Source organism: Molossus molossus, unplaced genomic scaffold, assembly GCF_014108415.1.
Source record: "Molossus molossus isolate mMolMol1 unplaced genomic scaffold, mMolMol1.p scaffold_m16_p_11, whole genome shotgun sequence".
NCBI lineage: Eukaryota > Metazoa > Chordata > Mammalia > Chiroptera > Molossidae > Molossus > Molossus molossus.
The window spans coordinates 82,225,116-82,239,632 of NW_023425346.1; the positions used below are offsets into that span (position 1 = coordinate 82,225,116).

Here is a 14,517-nt window from a genome sequence, read left to right on the forward strand (position 1 = left end):
AATGTTATAGGTCAATTATATCTCAATAAAAGTAAAAAAGAAAAAAAAGAAAGAGCTGCTTCCAAAAGAGAAAAAAAGTAAGTATGAGGACTGGACAGGAGCATAGAGAGTGTGTAGTGAGGAGAGAGAGACAAAAAGCCTATGCCCCGGTCACCTAGAGCCGCATAAACATGTCAGTGGAATAAGGACTGAAAAGGAATGTCCAAAAATGAAAGCATCTGGGTTGAAATGATGAGTAGTGTCTTTTTTTAAATGTTATTATTATTGTTAAAAACTTATCATTTAAAATGTATTTTTAATAAATTGTACCTATGTTTCTTTTTTATTTAAAGACATTTATTCAGCGTCATGATCAGACTATTACATTTAATAGCATGGGCTCACACACACACAAAATATACATTAAAGCCCTTTGTCGGAATACTTTACACTTTCCATAAAACAGAGACTAAAATAACCTGTCATACAATTAGTCACAAATACAGTCCTCAAGTATTTTGCCCGTTCATCCACATGAGTGTTGACTGGAACGTCTTCTTTGTAGCAGCGAGGCCCTGCTCCCACTGAGCTTGGCGGAGCTCACGAATCCGCTGTAACCTGGAGGTCCCTGTCACGTCTCTGGCTCTCCTCTCCAGCTAAGCTTTGTTTGCTGGCAGTAATTAAAACCTCTGCCTCTGCCACGGCTGCTGCTGCTGCCGGACCCGCCACAGCCACCTTGGTTTCATGGTTTGGCAAAGTACTGGCCTCCACCAGCATAAGGGCCAGAGCTTCTGCCTCCAAAATTTCCTCCTTTCACGGGTCCACAATCTGAAGATTGATTGTTGCAACTGCCAAAATCATTGTAGCTTCTGTCACCTTCAAAACTGCTTCCAGCATCACCAAATCCATTACAGCTGTCCCTGATGCCACCAATTCACCACCACCACGGCTGCCACCAGAGCCCCCTCGGCCACTGGCTTTCCCCCATGACCACCTTCGAAGTTTCCAAGCCACGTCGACCTCCTTGGCTGGATGGAGCACTAGCCATCTCGTGCTTAGACAGGGCTGCCTTGCTTCACAGTTGTGACCATTCACAGGATGGTATTTCTGAATGACAATCTTGTCTACAGAGTCATGGTCATCAGCGGTTACAGAAGCAAGTCATGGTCATCAGCGGTTACAGAAGCCAGCCTCTCCTTGCCACTGCCTCGGTCAGTCATGATGTCAATCACTTCATTTCCCATAGTTCAGAACAATCTCTTGGGTGATGTTCTCCAGCGTCTTCTTTAATACCACCGACAAAAATCTTTCCGCAGCTCCTCTCTCCACCCAGTGTGGCCCTGCATCTGTGGCTGCATCCACGTCCTCCACAGTGGCATCGTGATCTCTCATCACAGTCTGAGAGCTTCCCCATGGCTCAACACGGCTGCTCAGACACGTTGGCTGTTTCAAAGGTCAAACCTCCAGCAGGTGAAGAGCTTCCGCAGCCATCTGGGCTCTTTGGGAGACCGACTTAGATATGACAACAGCGGGAAGGATGACCTCCATCTCTCCATCAGGGGCAACGTTGCCTCCATCTTGTGTAAATGACAGATAAACACATCTTCAAATCCTTCCTTCTAACTAAACCTGCCTGTGAAGGAATTCTGAAGTCAACAATGGCCAAGTGTCTACTGTGTGGCAGGCCCGGCAGGCCCCATGGGACTGTGGCCTTTTTCTACAGGGGAACAGAAGAGAGAAACTCAGGTCAAAGACAATGCATGAGGCAGGAAAGGAGGAAGTAAAACAGGCCTTAGCAAAAGATCAGTGAGGGATGATTCTAATGCTGGCCAAGAATCGAGTTGCTCCAATTCAGAGATTCAGGCAGGCAGGCTCGCCCTCCACGCCTTATCTCCTGGCCCCAATTCCCAGACCATCCAGCCCTAACTGTCCTGCCAGACTGGGATCCTATTCCCACCAATGTAGACTGACTCAGAAATGTGAGGGTCCCCATCCCAAAACCCAGCTGGAAAGAGAGGTTAGGGAGTGTCGGGCAAGGCTGAAGGGGGAGGATCTGTTCCTGACTCTGTCAGAACAAACCTTCCGTGGGACGAACTTTTCAACCCTGCTGACCTCTTGCCACTGGTCAGGCAGGCTGCGAAGTTAATAGGTTTCTGTGAGCTGAGCAGACAAGCCCGGCCTAGGCCTTTAGGCCATGTGCTTAAATGTCTTATTCAGAGAATCCATGCTAAGTGCCAAAGAATCTATTACAGATGAGTAGTTGGAACCCGCTGCTCCTTACTGGACCCTGTCTGTGTGAGTGGAGGAGTTGGGAGTCACTGCCCACGGGCTTTTTGCAGAGAGTTTTAATTTTTATATGGCCTTGTTTTCTTGCATATTCTCTTCCCCAGATAAATACATGTTTAAACAGAACTTGACTGAATTTTTAAATTCAGACTGTAAAAATAAATAGGTAAAACATTACAGATATAGTTAAGGCCCCCCCCCCCCAAAACTCCTCCATGATTTCATTACCTGTCCTCACTCTTCAGGGGTGACCACTGTCCTAAGTTTGGCATTTCTCATCCCAGGCATGACTCTATAATTTCACTCCATGTGTGCCCATCAGCAACAGAGTTTTGTTTGGCATATTTTCAAACTTTACATGAATGCTGCCCTGGACTTTCATCTTTTATTCAGTTTTTGCTCAACAGCGTTTTTGAGATATGTTCATATTAACATGGCACTCGTGAATTCTTACTGTAGCATCGTGTTACTGTTACTATTCACTGTGGTGTTTAGTTGAAGTGTTCTATTGTGTGAAGCTGCCACGCCCTGTTCCCTGGTTCTCTGAGGTGCGGGTAGCTGGTGGGAGGTGAGCCGGGAGCGTGAGGGAGGAGCGTGAGGGAGGAGCGTGAGGGAGGAGCGTGAGGGAGGAGCGTGAGGGAGGAGCGTGAGGGAGGAGCGTGAGGGAGGAGCGTGAGGGAGCGTGAGGGAGCGTGAGGGAGCGTGAGGGAGCGCTCCGCAGGTCGGACAGGCGGCTGACCCAACGTGTGCTCCTGCCAGCAGAGGGGGTGAGCTCCTGCGCTTTCCCCTCCTCAGAAACACTTGATATTGTCAGACTCTACTTTTTGTTCACGTGATGGAGGTGGTATGCAATCTAATTTTGGGCATGACCTTTATTAACAGATTGAAAAAGTTTTGTTTCCCCCCCCCCCCTCAAAATGATCTTACAGCTTCTCAAAGTGGGCTCTGGGGACCCCTGGGAGATCCCTGAGACTCCTTCAGGCGGTCACTGAGGTCCCGACTATCTCAAAATAGCACCCAGACACTATCTGCCTGTTTAGCTCTCATTCTCTCACAAGTGCACAGTGGCACTTTTCGGAGGCTACCCAGCGTGATCTGCGACAGACTGTATGTTCATCCATCCGCCGTCAATTAAGGAGACCTACAGCAAACATAAACCAATGCTACTCTTCCAAATACTTTTGGGGAAAAAAATGATTATTTTTCATTTTATGGTGCAACCATTTCATTAGACATGATCAAACTTCTCTTTAAAGTTAAAAATGTCCATACTCTACCACCCAGCCATTCCACTCCTCCGGAGAATTAAGAAATAAGTTATGGCCCTGGCTGGTTTTGCTCAGTGGTTAGAGCATCAGCCTGTGGACCAATGAGTCACAGGTTCGATTCCAGTCAAGAACACATACCTTGGTTGCAGTTCATCCCCAGCCATGGTTAGGGTCATGCGGGAGGCAACCAGTTGATGTGCCCCTCTCACATCAATGTTTCTCTCTCTCTCTCTCTCTCTCTCTCTCTCTCTCTCTCTCTCTCTCTCTTTCTCTCTCTCCCTCCTTCCCTCCCTCCCTCCCTCCCACTCTATCTGAAGAATAGAAAAATATCCTCAGGTGAGGATTAAAACAAAAAAAGAAACAAATTAGGATATGCTTATACAATAGAATATTACAATTAGAAAATGTGTCGTCCAGCTGGTGTGGCTCTGTGTTTGAGCATCGACCCATGCACCAAGAGGTCGCCAGTTCAATTCCCGGTCAGGGCACATGCAGTGGGGGGCATGCAGGAGGCGACCAATCGATGTTCTCTCTCATCAATGTTTCTATCTCTCTCTCCCTCTCCCTTCCTCTCTCTCTAAAATCAATAAAGAAAAGAAAATTTTTTAAAAAGAAAATGTATCAATATATAATGGGTTTTTATTGTTCGGCTATGAATTAGTATTTTTAAATATTTCAGTTTTAATTCATAAAGGTGCTGTGATTGGCTCCACCCGAGGGAAGGTGAGCTGAGGCTGGGGACAGTGGGGGAGTGAAATCCAGCTGTGCTGCCTCCGGAGGTCCCGCTGCCCTTCAGCGTCCTGGCCACTGCTCTCCCCCTTTGCCTCCTCCAGATTTCGTCCCTTAATCATTCTGAGTCAGCCACCTTGAAACCGTCTACTCATCTTTGAATCATCCTCTCCTTTGTCTTTGAAATGATATGAATTCTCTTCCCAAGGCTGCCGACCAGTGAGGGTGTCTGAGGCTGGCTTCCTGGCACTGGGGCCGCAGTGAACACGGCCAGACCCAGGGCTTCTGGGCAGCAGAGCTAGAAGCCAGGAAACTGACCCTCCAAAGGGCAGCACCAAGAGGGAGAACACTTGCTAGACAGGTTCTAGAAGAAAAGATTGCCAAAGCCCAGGAATGGGTTTCTTTGCCTCAGGCCTATAGGTGGAAAGGAAGTGTTAAAACCAAACACCTGCCTATTAATCATATCCACCTATTAATCTCCATTCCTACTCATTGACTTTCTTTCTTTTTTTTGTGGTATGTGCCCCTAGCGGGAACCGAACCCGGGACTCTCTGGTCTGCGGGTGTATGCTCAAACGCTGAGCCAAATTGGCCAGGGCCTCATTGACTTTCTTCATTCAACAAATACATTGGTTTAATAAGTGGGCTGTGACAGTGTAAAAACAGTTAACATGTACTGGTGTGAAAGGACCCAGGTGCCTAGAAATGGGGCTGGAGAGGACAAGGAGAGTCAGGAAGGACCTTGTAACCTGAGTTTGGATTTTACATGGAAGGTTTAATCAAAGAAGTGACATGCTCCAACTTGTTCTTTACAAAGATCCTCTGGCTGCAGAGTGGAGAATGGATTGCAGGGGAGCAAGGTAGGAGGCAGAAAACAATGGGGCCAGAAGGGATGGATAAATCAAGGGACGGGAAGGCAGGAAGCAAGGACGCACATGGTTTCTGAGATGCCAGGAATATTGCCATAGCCTCCTAAGTAGCCTTGTCACCAGGTTTGTTTGTTTTCCCCTTTCAAGTCAACCTTGTATGTGCCCTGACCGGAAATTAAACTGGCGACCTCTTGGTGCATGGGTCGATGCTCAAACACAGAGCCACACCAGCTGGAAGATAGCTGGACCACCAGACAGATGACTGATTAAGTGTATTGGTTCTAGAGCTGAACAGCCTGGGTTCAAATCCTACCTCAGTGACTTTACTGTGCCATTTCTTTATCTAAAAAAAATAGTTACACTGAAAATAGTTACAGGGTTGCCGTGAGTCAAAGCATGTAAGAGCACTTATATCATTACATGTGTATGGTAACCCTTCAATAAAAAAATTACTATTATGGCATTCCTCCACTCGAAAACCTTCAATAGAAACCTTTGTATTTCCATTTGCTAGAATTCCAAGGCCTGCCTCTCCAGACCCTTCATAATCTGGGCCTACCATACTACTCAGCCTCATTTAATTCTAATCCCCCACATATGTCCCATAAATATACCAGATACAGCACCTTAGTGCCTTGGTCATGCTGTTACCCTCATTTCAAATGCTTTCTTTTCCCCATCTACCCTCCCCAATCCTTCAGTCTCTTAAATACTCATCTCTACTTCTAGAAAAATTACTCCAAGTGCAGTGACTGGTGACCAAACCCTGTATAATCATTTTCCCCCAAGCAGGACAGCATGTCATTCCTACCAGGAGGCAATGATTCCAAATAACTCACAAAGCCAGTCATGCTTGTCCCTGTCACTGCTATCTAAATGCTAAGCACTCACTAAGAAGGCCTAGAGCATAAACTTGTCTTTTCCGTGCTTCGTGGAGCACTATGGATGCCCCAGAAGCCCATAAATAAAAAATAACTTTGGTACGAGTTAAGTTCTCATCAAGACTATCAGCTATGAAATATTTAAAGGTTCTCTTGGGTTATTAAACCAAACCAATGTTGTGTGTTAAAAGAGATAGGACCAAAAATATATGACCAATTGACCAAACTCTATTTTAGAGGAAGCAAAGTCTTACCCTAAGCAGGACTTCATAAAGCGTGTGCGTCCTTCTGTGCTTCATTTCCCTTTGTTTTCTAGCTTTCTTCAACCGCGAAGCTTTATAATAATTAGCACTTGTATTGGACTACTTAACATTCTCTTCCATGTTCAAACTTGATAGCGTAATGATAAAATCCAAGTTTACCTACAGTGAGGATTTACACAACGAGAGCTTACTAGAAATTTCCCTTGGTGGGGAAAATGTATTCCAGAATTTGAAATTCAAAAACCAAAGAATTTCTTTTTTTAATAAAAGTGGTAGCTTTGCATTTTAAACCAGTACATAGGAGGCAGTTAATTTTCTTTTGGCTCGAAATAAAAGATTTTCTCTAAATTGGGTCCCTCATTAACTATATCTCTGCAGAGTGCACTCAGTTCAGTAGAGTGCTGAGACAGAGGAGAATTCTCCATGTGCTCAGAGAGGTGCAGAGAGGTGCAAATGGCACCAAGCCCAGCTGGGTGGGGCTCAGTGAGCACCAACCCATGCACCAAGAGGTCGCCGGTTCGATTCCTAGTCAGGGCACATGCCTGAGTTGTGAGCCCAATCCCCAATGGGGGGCATGCAGGAGGTAGCCAATCATTGTTCTCTCTCATCAATGTTTCTATCTCTCTCTCCTTCTCCCTTCCTCTCTCTAAAATCAATAAAGAAAAAAAATTTTTTTATATGGCACCAAGCACCAGACGAACAAATGTTTACTTTTATTCACTTATTCAGCCAACACTTACCAAGCCCCTGCTTTGTACTGGACTGGGTAGCTCTGCCCCATCAGCAGCTTACAAACCATAGGAATCCAGCTTCTGGGGGCTGGGAAGTAGGTGGGAGGATGGGGGAACCCAGGAATACTAGATACATACTTCCCCTATTCTGCCACGGTGGCCCAGTCTATATGGTTTGGCTTCTGACTCAGTTTCCCAGATTCTTCTTAACCTTCCTACTATTTTCTGCCTTAGAATATTTCTTCTGGAACTGAATTACTTCCCTGAACTCTAGCATGCTTAGATGAGCCCGAATCGTCAATGCCCCAAGAACTGGCTCTTATTTCCTGAGCCCATAGCTGCTGGCTAATGTCCAGTTGTGAAAGGACTCATCATCCAAAATTGCCATTAAGAGTCACCTTGGGCCTGGCCAGTGTGGCTCAGTAGTTGAGCATCGACCCATGCACCAGGAGGTCACCAGTTGGATTCCCAGTCAGGGCACATGCCTGGGTTATGGGCCAAATCCCCAGTGGGGGGCATGCAGGAGGCGGCCAATCGATGTTCTCTCTCATCAATGTTTCCATCTCTCTCTCCCTCTCCCTTACTCTCTTTCTAAAATCAATAAAGAAACAAAAAAGGAGTCACCTTGGGTACTTGTCAAAATTCCAGATTCCTAGGCTCTGACCCCAACCTATTTGAATCAGAAAATCTGGGGGAAGAGAGGCTTTCCAGATGAGAAAACTGAGGCTCTGAGAGATCAAATTATAGGTTTGAATCAACGCAGGTGAGTGTGAGCCAGGTGCAGAGCCCAGATCTAGTCAATCTCGTCTTCTTTTGTGTTATAATTAGACAGATGAGAGGGTCTGGGGCCATGTTTGCCTCAGCCCTACCTCCTATCTGCAACCACAGCCTCCTATTCCATTTCTCAATCTCTTCAAGAATGCAATCCTGGGTCGCAACTCAAAGAGCCATGATAGCCAGAAGGGCACAGTAAATGGCTTAAGCAGCAGGGGTGGCGGGGCATATGCAGCCTCCGTGGCAGCAGGGACTCTGGGAAACGAAGGAACCCTTCCCTGTCCAAGCTACTCAGCTACTGCTGCTCCTCAGCTCCCGCCAGCCCTTTCCCAGTAAGAAGTGGGCCAGCTTCGCTGAAAGATGTAGATTTCCAGGAGAAATCTCTGAATGTCACTCCCGTGGTTACATTATGCTATACAACACTGCATCTTACAGACCCGAGAAAGAAAATCTGTGGCTGGTCTTGAAGAAGCACATTGCTGTGATGTGACTGCCTGTGGAGAGAGCCATGTGGCAGGAAACGGCACATGGCCGCTGGGAGCCGAGGGCTTCAGTCCTATAACCACAAGGAACTGAGTCCTGCCAACAACCATGTGAGCTTGGAAGAAGATCCCAAGCTCCAAAACAGAATGCAGCCCAGCAGCATTTTCATGGCAGCTTTCTAAGACCTTGAGCAGGTGACCCAGCTAAGCCATGCCCAGTCTCCTGAACTACAGAGACTGTGAGCTCAGAGTGTGTGTTTGATGCTACTAAGGTTGCGGTTATTGCTTATACAGCAACAGAAAACCAACGCATCCTCCTAGGCCTGTAATGCTCAGATAATGCTTCAAACTCCTGAGGCTCCCTCTCTCCATCTGCCATCAATGTCTCTAACTGCTCTGGCCTCTGCTGGCTGTCAAGAGAGAAATTAATGTGGCAAACTGATTTACTATTTATGATTTACCTACCCCTACCAGGGAGTCTTTGCATTTTGTTAAAGAGGGCTTGGAGAGGTACTGGCCAAATCAAATGTATAATTGATTCAAAATGATGGCATTTCAGAAAATCATGCAGAGAAGTACACGTAATTTGGTGCCTGGAGATTGTCCCAGTGGGCCTCACATCATACCTCAGGTCCCTACCTAGCAATAAGTCCAGCCCATTAAGCATTCTAAACAGTAGGACCAGGAGACAGGAGCTACACTGCCACCTATTAAAAAGAAAGCTTCTGTGTTCTTCTCTGAAAAACAGGGATAAGACCCCCCATACCTGCCTCACAAAAACTATTTTGAGGACCATAGAAGTCAGTGCATGAGTGTGAGGTAACAGAAAATACATTGGTCTCTACCCCCAGTTACTGGCACAGAGCCCCTGGAACCCTTGCAATCTCCTGGGTGACGGGAGTGGCTTTTGGTCCAATGAGGCAACTCTGAGTGGGTTCCTGGAGGGGCTGGTCACCAAAGGACCGGTCCATGATTAGATTAGCTGGACTCTTCAGCTGTGCCCCATTCTCTTGAGAAGGGAGGAAGCTGGAGACGGAGTTAACCGTGGACTATGCGTATGTGATGAGGCCTCCAAAGTCCCGGTAGTACAAGGTTTGGAGAGCTTTCAGGTTGGTGAACACGCCCATGTTCACCAGGAACGTGAGGCACCCCAACGTCTGCGCTTGGGACCCTCTCAGACTCACCCTCTGCGCCTCTTCATCTGACTCATCATCTGTATCCTTTGTCATATCCTTTAATAAACTGGTAAAGGTGTTTCCTTGAGTTCTGTGAGCCACTCTAGCAAATTAATCGAACCCGAGCAAAGGGTGGTGGAAACCTCCAATTTATAGCCAAGTCAGACAGAAGTTGTGGGTAACCTGGGGACCTACTACTTGTGAAGTGGGAGGTGGTCTCATGGGACGAAGCCCATAACCTACCTGTGGGATCTGACATCATCTTCAGATAGATGGTGTCAGAATTGAGTTGAATTATAGAACCTGTTTCCCCTGTGCAGGGGAGGGGACCCACACATCCAGTGACCACAAGTGTCAGAGTGTTGTGAGTGTGATAGTCTCGTGAGAGTCACGGAAAGACACAGGGAGGAAGACAGTTTTTTTACTCAATGTGAAAGCACTCTGTAGGCAAAAAATATATCTTCACAACAATAGACTGAAGTGATGAAGCAATCACAGATCACTGAGGCCAGAAAGATCCGGAGCACACAGTGACTTGATCCCTGCAGCTTTGGTACTGACCTTGCCCGAGTCTGCCGTCAGGCTCCCATTTCCTTCCACCTCTCAGTGTCAGCCAGAGGCTGACATTCACTTCTCCCAGCTTCCAGGCAGCGGCCAAGGGCCAGGGAGGGGCTGAGATGGCGCTCCTCTCATATCCCAGCATGTGACTGTCCGGAGGAAGAGGCCTCCAGGAAGGTCACAAAATACACGGGGAGTCCCCGAGCACCAGACCCAAAACAGCCCCATCAGACTCCCCAGGCTCTGCCCCTAGTGAGACCGAGAGCGCCGAGTCCTCCAAACCTGAGCAGTAGAGTTCTAGAACTCTCTCATCCAGCAGGACTCCACTGTGTCCAAATCCATATTTCAAATGGCAGGAGTGAGCAACCTCTTTTTTCTGCCGTCTCTATGGCTTACAGTGAAAACTACATTAGGCAAGACATTTTACTGGATTTAAATGGACAAGAACAAGAGTAAGGAAAAAAAGGAAGAGGATGACTTATCCTCCTTATAGTCAAACAAACATAAAAAACATGTAAGAAATAATGGCTTCTCATTTTAAAGCCAGGGGCTGAAGTCAAGGATCACATGACTGATTGGAAGAGTGAAAACACCCTTATTCTTCAACTAGACTAAATTACTAAATTATAGACTGTAATAATAATAGTGATGTTAAAACAGCCATAACAATACTAAACATGTACTGAGTTTATCATGTGCCCGACGGTGTGCTGAATGTTTTCCATGCACTCTCTCACTCGCTCCTCACAACAACCCTAAAGGAAAGGTACCATCACCGTCCCAATCTAACAGGTGAAGAAACCAAGGCTTGGTCAAGTTAAGTAATTAAGGTCTTGCAACTAACAAGTGATGGAGCTGGCTCTTGAAGCCAGCTATGCCTGACTCCAAAACCTGTGTTCTTAACCATGATGCCATCCTGTCCCCTAAAAATGAATATGCACAATGGTGTTCCTACTCCCCAGAAGAGCCAAGGATGCTGACCACAAATCTATCCCCACTACAAGCTCATGATACGCCCTTCTCCCACCTTTGTTCTTCCAAGAGCCTCAGCAAATATGCCTTGAAGAAGGGAATCTCTCCCTGGCTCCCCAAACTTCACAATAATAAGCCCCACACAATAGCTGTTAATATTAACACCAGCATCAATATTACTGGTACTTCTTCTTCTCTGAAATAAAATATTAATAATGTACTTAAGTCCTAACATGTGCTCTAACATTTTCAGAAAGTGACAATTTTCTTTGTTTGAGACAATCTAAATAACTCAATTTCCCCTGCAGCTTGATGCCAAACAAACAAACGGATACAGTCTTAGAATCCAAGGGAGAAATTGTTGTCTTTGTCTGAAACAATTTCCGGGGTGGCCAGGACTTGACCCTAAAGCAAGAATTCCATTTTGTATTATTGAGGTATTTTGCAGGACTAGATTGGGTTTTGACTGTTTGGCATTTTCTTTAAAGACCTGAAATTAGTAAGCAATAGAAAATGTGGAGCTAGTTAGTTTACAGTGGCATCAGCAAAAAAGCCTGGGTTAAAAATGATCAAATATTTGCGAGCTGAAATTAATCTTCAGTGCACTGGGAGAACATAGGGTTTAGGCAGAAATGAGCGTGAAAGCGATCCTTGGAGCTGTGGTGCCCTCTGTGTGGCAGAGTAGATCATCAGACGGCACGTGGAAGCTGGAAGGTCAGTGCCAGCTTTGACTGCACCCCCAGAGCTGCTCTTCCAGAAAACAGATCTAGTCCTTCATGCTAGGGGGGCTTCATGGAATATTTTGGAGGTATCCTGAATATAAAGAAGGAAAAGAGGAAGGAAGCAAAGGAATAAGGATGAGAAGAAAGGAAGAAAGGAGGAAAAAAGAGGAAAGGCAAAAATGTAGCTGCTGAGTTAAATCCAACATGGGCAAGGCAAATCTGTATAACGGCAACAAAAAGATTTTCAAGTTTTCGCCCTATGAAATCTAGATACTAAAAAATACAAAACAAACATACTAGAAAATGTATTAGAATTCTTGGTATCAGAAGTTGGCCTGTAGTTCAGAAAATAATAACAGGACTATTTATGGCCACAGGAAGGAGTGGAAGAACACGGTAACAGAAAATATTATTTTGGATTATATTTTTGCTACACAGAATTATTGGTTTTCATAATAATAGCTATCACTTATTGAGTGCCTTGTGTACACATCTCTGTACTAAACACTATTTGTAATACTTTATTTTATTCCATCTTCCCAACAAGTCCACCAGATCGTTATAATGACCCTCATTCACAAAACTAAAAGTGAGAGAAGGTACGCTGCTCGAGGACGCGCGTGGCGGAAGAGGAGGGAGCTCATCGGTGCTGCTCTGTGCAGCTGGACCACTCAAACCTGTGCGCCAGGAGCAGCAGCATCGCCACTCAGAACACAGTGAGCAATGTAAAGACTACCCTTTTCATCCCCACCACAACCCACTGAGCTGGTAAGAACTGTTACTCCCATTTTACAGAATGGGAAACTGAGGCTCCAAGAGGCTAAATAATGCAAAGGTCACCACAGTAGGTGGTGAAACTGGGATTTAAACTCAGACAAGCTGACTCCATGAATCAAACCATGTCATGATTCAATATTCTGTACATTTCAGAAATATGACCAACACTTTAAAACAGTCCCGGCCAAATAATTCAGAACTCGTGTTTCAATAAATGTTAAGATATGGCTTTCTCTACTGCACTCTGTACATGGGAATTAGCATCAAAATCAGGTCAAGTTCAGTGACAGGTAGTTTAATGCAGAGACCTGTTGGTTGTGTATTATTTTCATTTTCTCATTTTGATGGAAATATGCTGTAATGAGTTAATTATGATAAATCACAATAGTCTATAGGAGTTAGAAATAAGAAAAGAGTTGGGGGACTGAGGAATCCAGGCTGCACCATTGAATGGCTTCACTATCACAGGACAAAGCTTGCAAGCTCACAGCAGCAGAGAAGGAGAGGGACGGGGGAGCTGGAGAATCACCCACAGGCACTTAAAGGCTTTGGGTCAGGAACGGCACGTCACTCTGCCTCCAGTTCAGCAGCCGGCATCAGACTCATGGCTAAGAGAGCCTGGAAATGTAAGCAAGCACCTGAACAGCTGGTGGGCAATACTATTCTTACCACTAATTAACACTACTATATATTTATCACAACCATATTTGTGTTATTCATCTTTTTCAAAGAACAAATTTTTGGTTTTGTTAATTCCACGGAGGTGATTTTGCTTCATTAATTTTATTTTTATCTTTAACCTGCGTAATTCTTCCACTCTTTAGAATTTATTTTTGTTGTTCTGTCTGTATCTTCTTGAACTGGATACTTTATGTTTAATCTTTCTTATTTTCTAATAAAAGTGTAAGGCTATAAATTTCCTCTTGAATATCACTTTGGTTACTTTCTGTAATTTTCGTATGTACTACTTTCACTGTGATTTCTCTTTTTCTGAATATTTTGCAATTTTACTCTGACTCCCTTTACCAAGAAAATTAATTATTTAGGAATGTGTTTGCTAATTTCTAAATGCATAGATTTTGAGTGGCTGGCTCTCTTTTGTTAATTTATAATTGCATTCCATTGTAATCAACTAACATGGTACCACCTATATATCAAAAATGTTTAACTTGTTGAAACTTCTGAGGCTTTTTTTTTTTTTCTATATTTATCTTACTAGCTAAAGCAAAGTGTAGAATTACCTAGGGAGCCTTTACCAAAAAACCTAAGCCCAAGGCTTCTTCAGACTGCTGAGTCAGAATCTCCAGGGGCAGACCCAGCATTGTATTTTTACCTGCCCCTTCACACCCACCACAGCGATGACTGTCACTTACACCACTGGTTGGAAACCTTTTGTTCCAACTATTTTGCAGATTTGAAGTTTGAGGAATTGGGAGGTTGGAAAAGGATTGCAGGAGAAGCAGACTGGGTGTAGTGGAGATGAAGAATTCTGCTTGGTCGTATTAAGTAACTGCACCTGTTTCATCTTTGTTTTGTTTTTTGTTTGTTTTTGGGGGTTTTTTTGGTATGTGCCCCTAGCGGGAACTGAACCGGGGACTCTCTGGTCCTCAGGCCAACGCTCCAACCGCTAAGCCAAACCAGCCAGGCCACCTGTTTCATCTTTGTATCTCATTTATCTTTGTATGTGCAATGCCTGACAGAGAGAAGCCACTAATAAATGTGCATGATTAGATGAATCAGTAGTTGCCTACGCATCACATATTGCTAGCTAAAGGTCTGTGTAATGCCCTGGCCGGTTTGGCTCTGCGGTTAGAGCATCGGCCTGTGGACCAATGAGTCGTGGGTTCAATTCTGGTCAAGGGCACATACCTCAGTTGTGGTTTGTTCCCGGCCCCAGCTGGGATCATGCAGAGAGAGACCAGTCTCTCTCTCTCTCTCTCTCTCTCTCAACCTCTCCATTCCTCCTACTCTATCTGAAGATAAACAGAAAAATATTCAAGGGTGAGAATTAAAAAAGAAAAAGTAAAGGTCTATGTAATAGAAAGCAAGCC

General features: G+C 45.1%; 1 long non-coding RNA gene across 1 annotated transcript in view; it reads right to left on the minus strand.

The window, feature by feature from the left end:
• Nucleotides 1-385: 385 nt before the first annotated feature.
• Nucleotides 386-14,517, minus strand: part of LOC118624960 — a 41,006-nt gene continuing 26,874 nt past the window's right edge. Inside the window, exon 3 of the long non-coding RNA XR_004958581.1 lies at nucleotides 386-1,696. This is a non-coding gene — a long non-coding RNA (uncharacterized LOC118624960). The remainder of the gene's footprint in view (nucleotides 1,697-14,517) is intronic.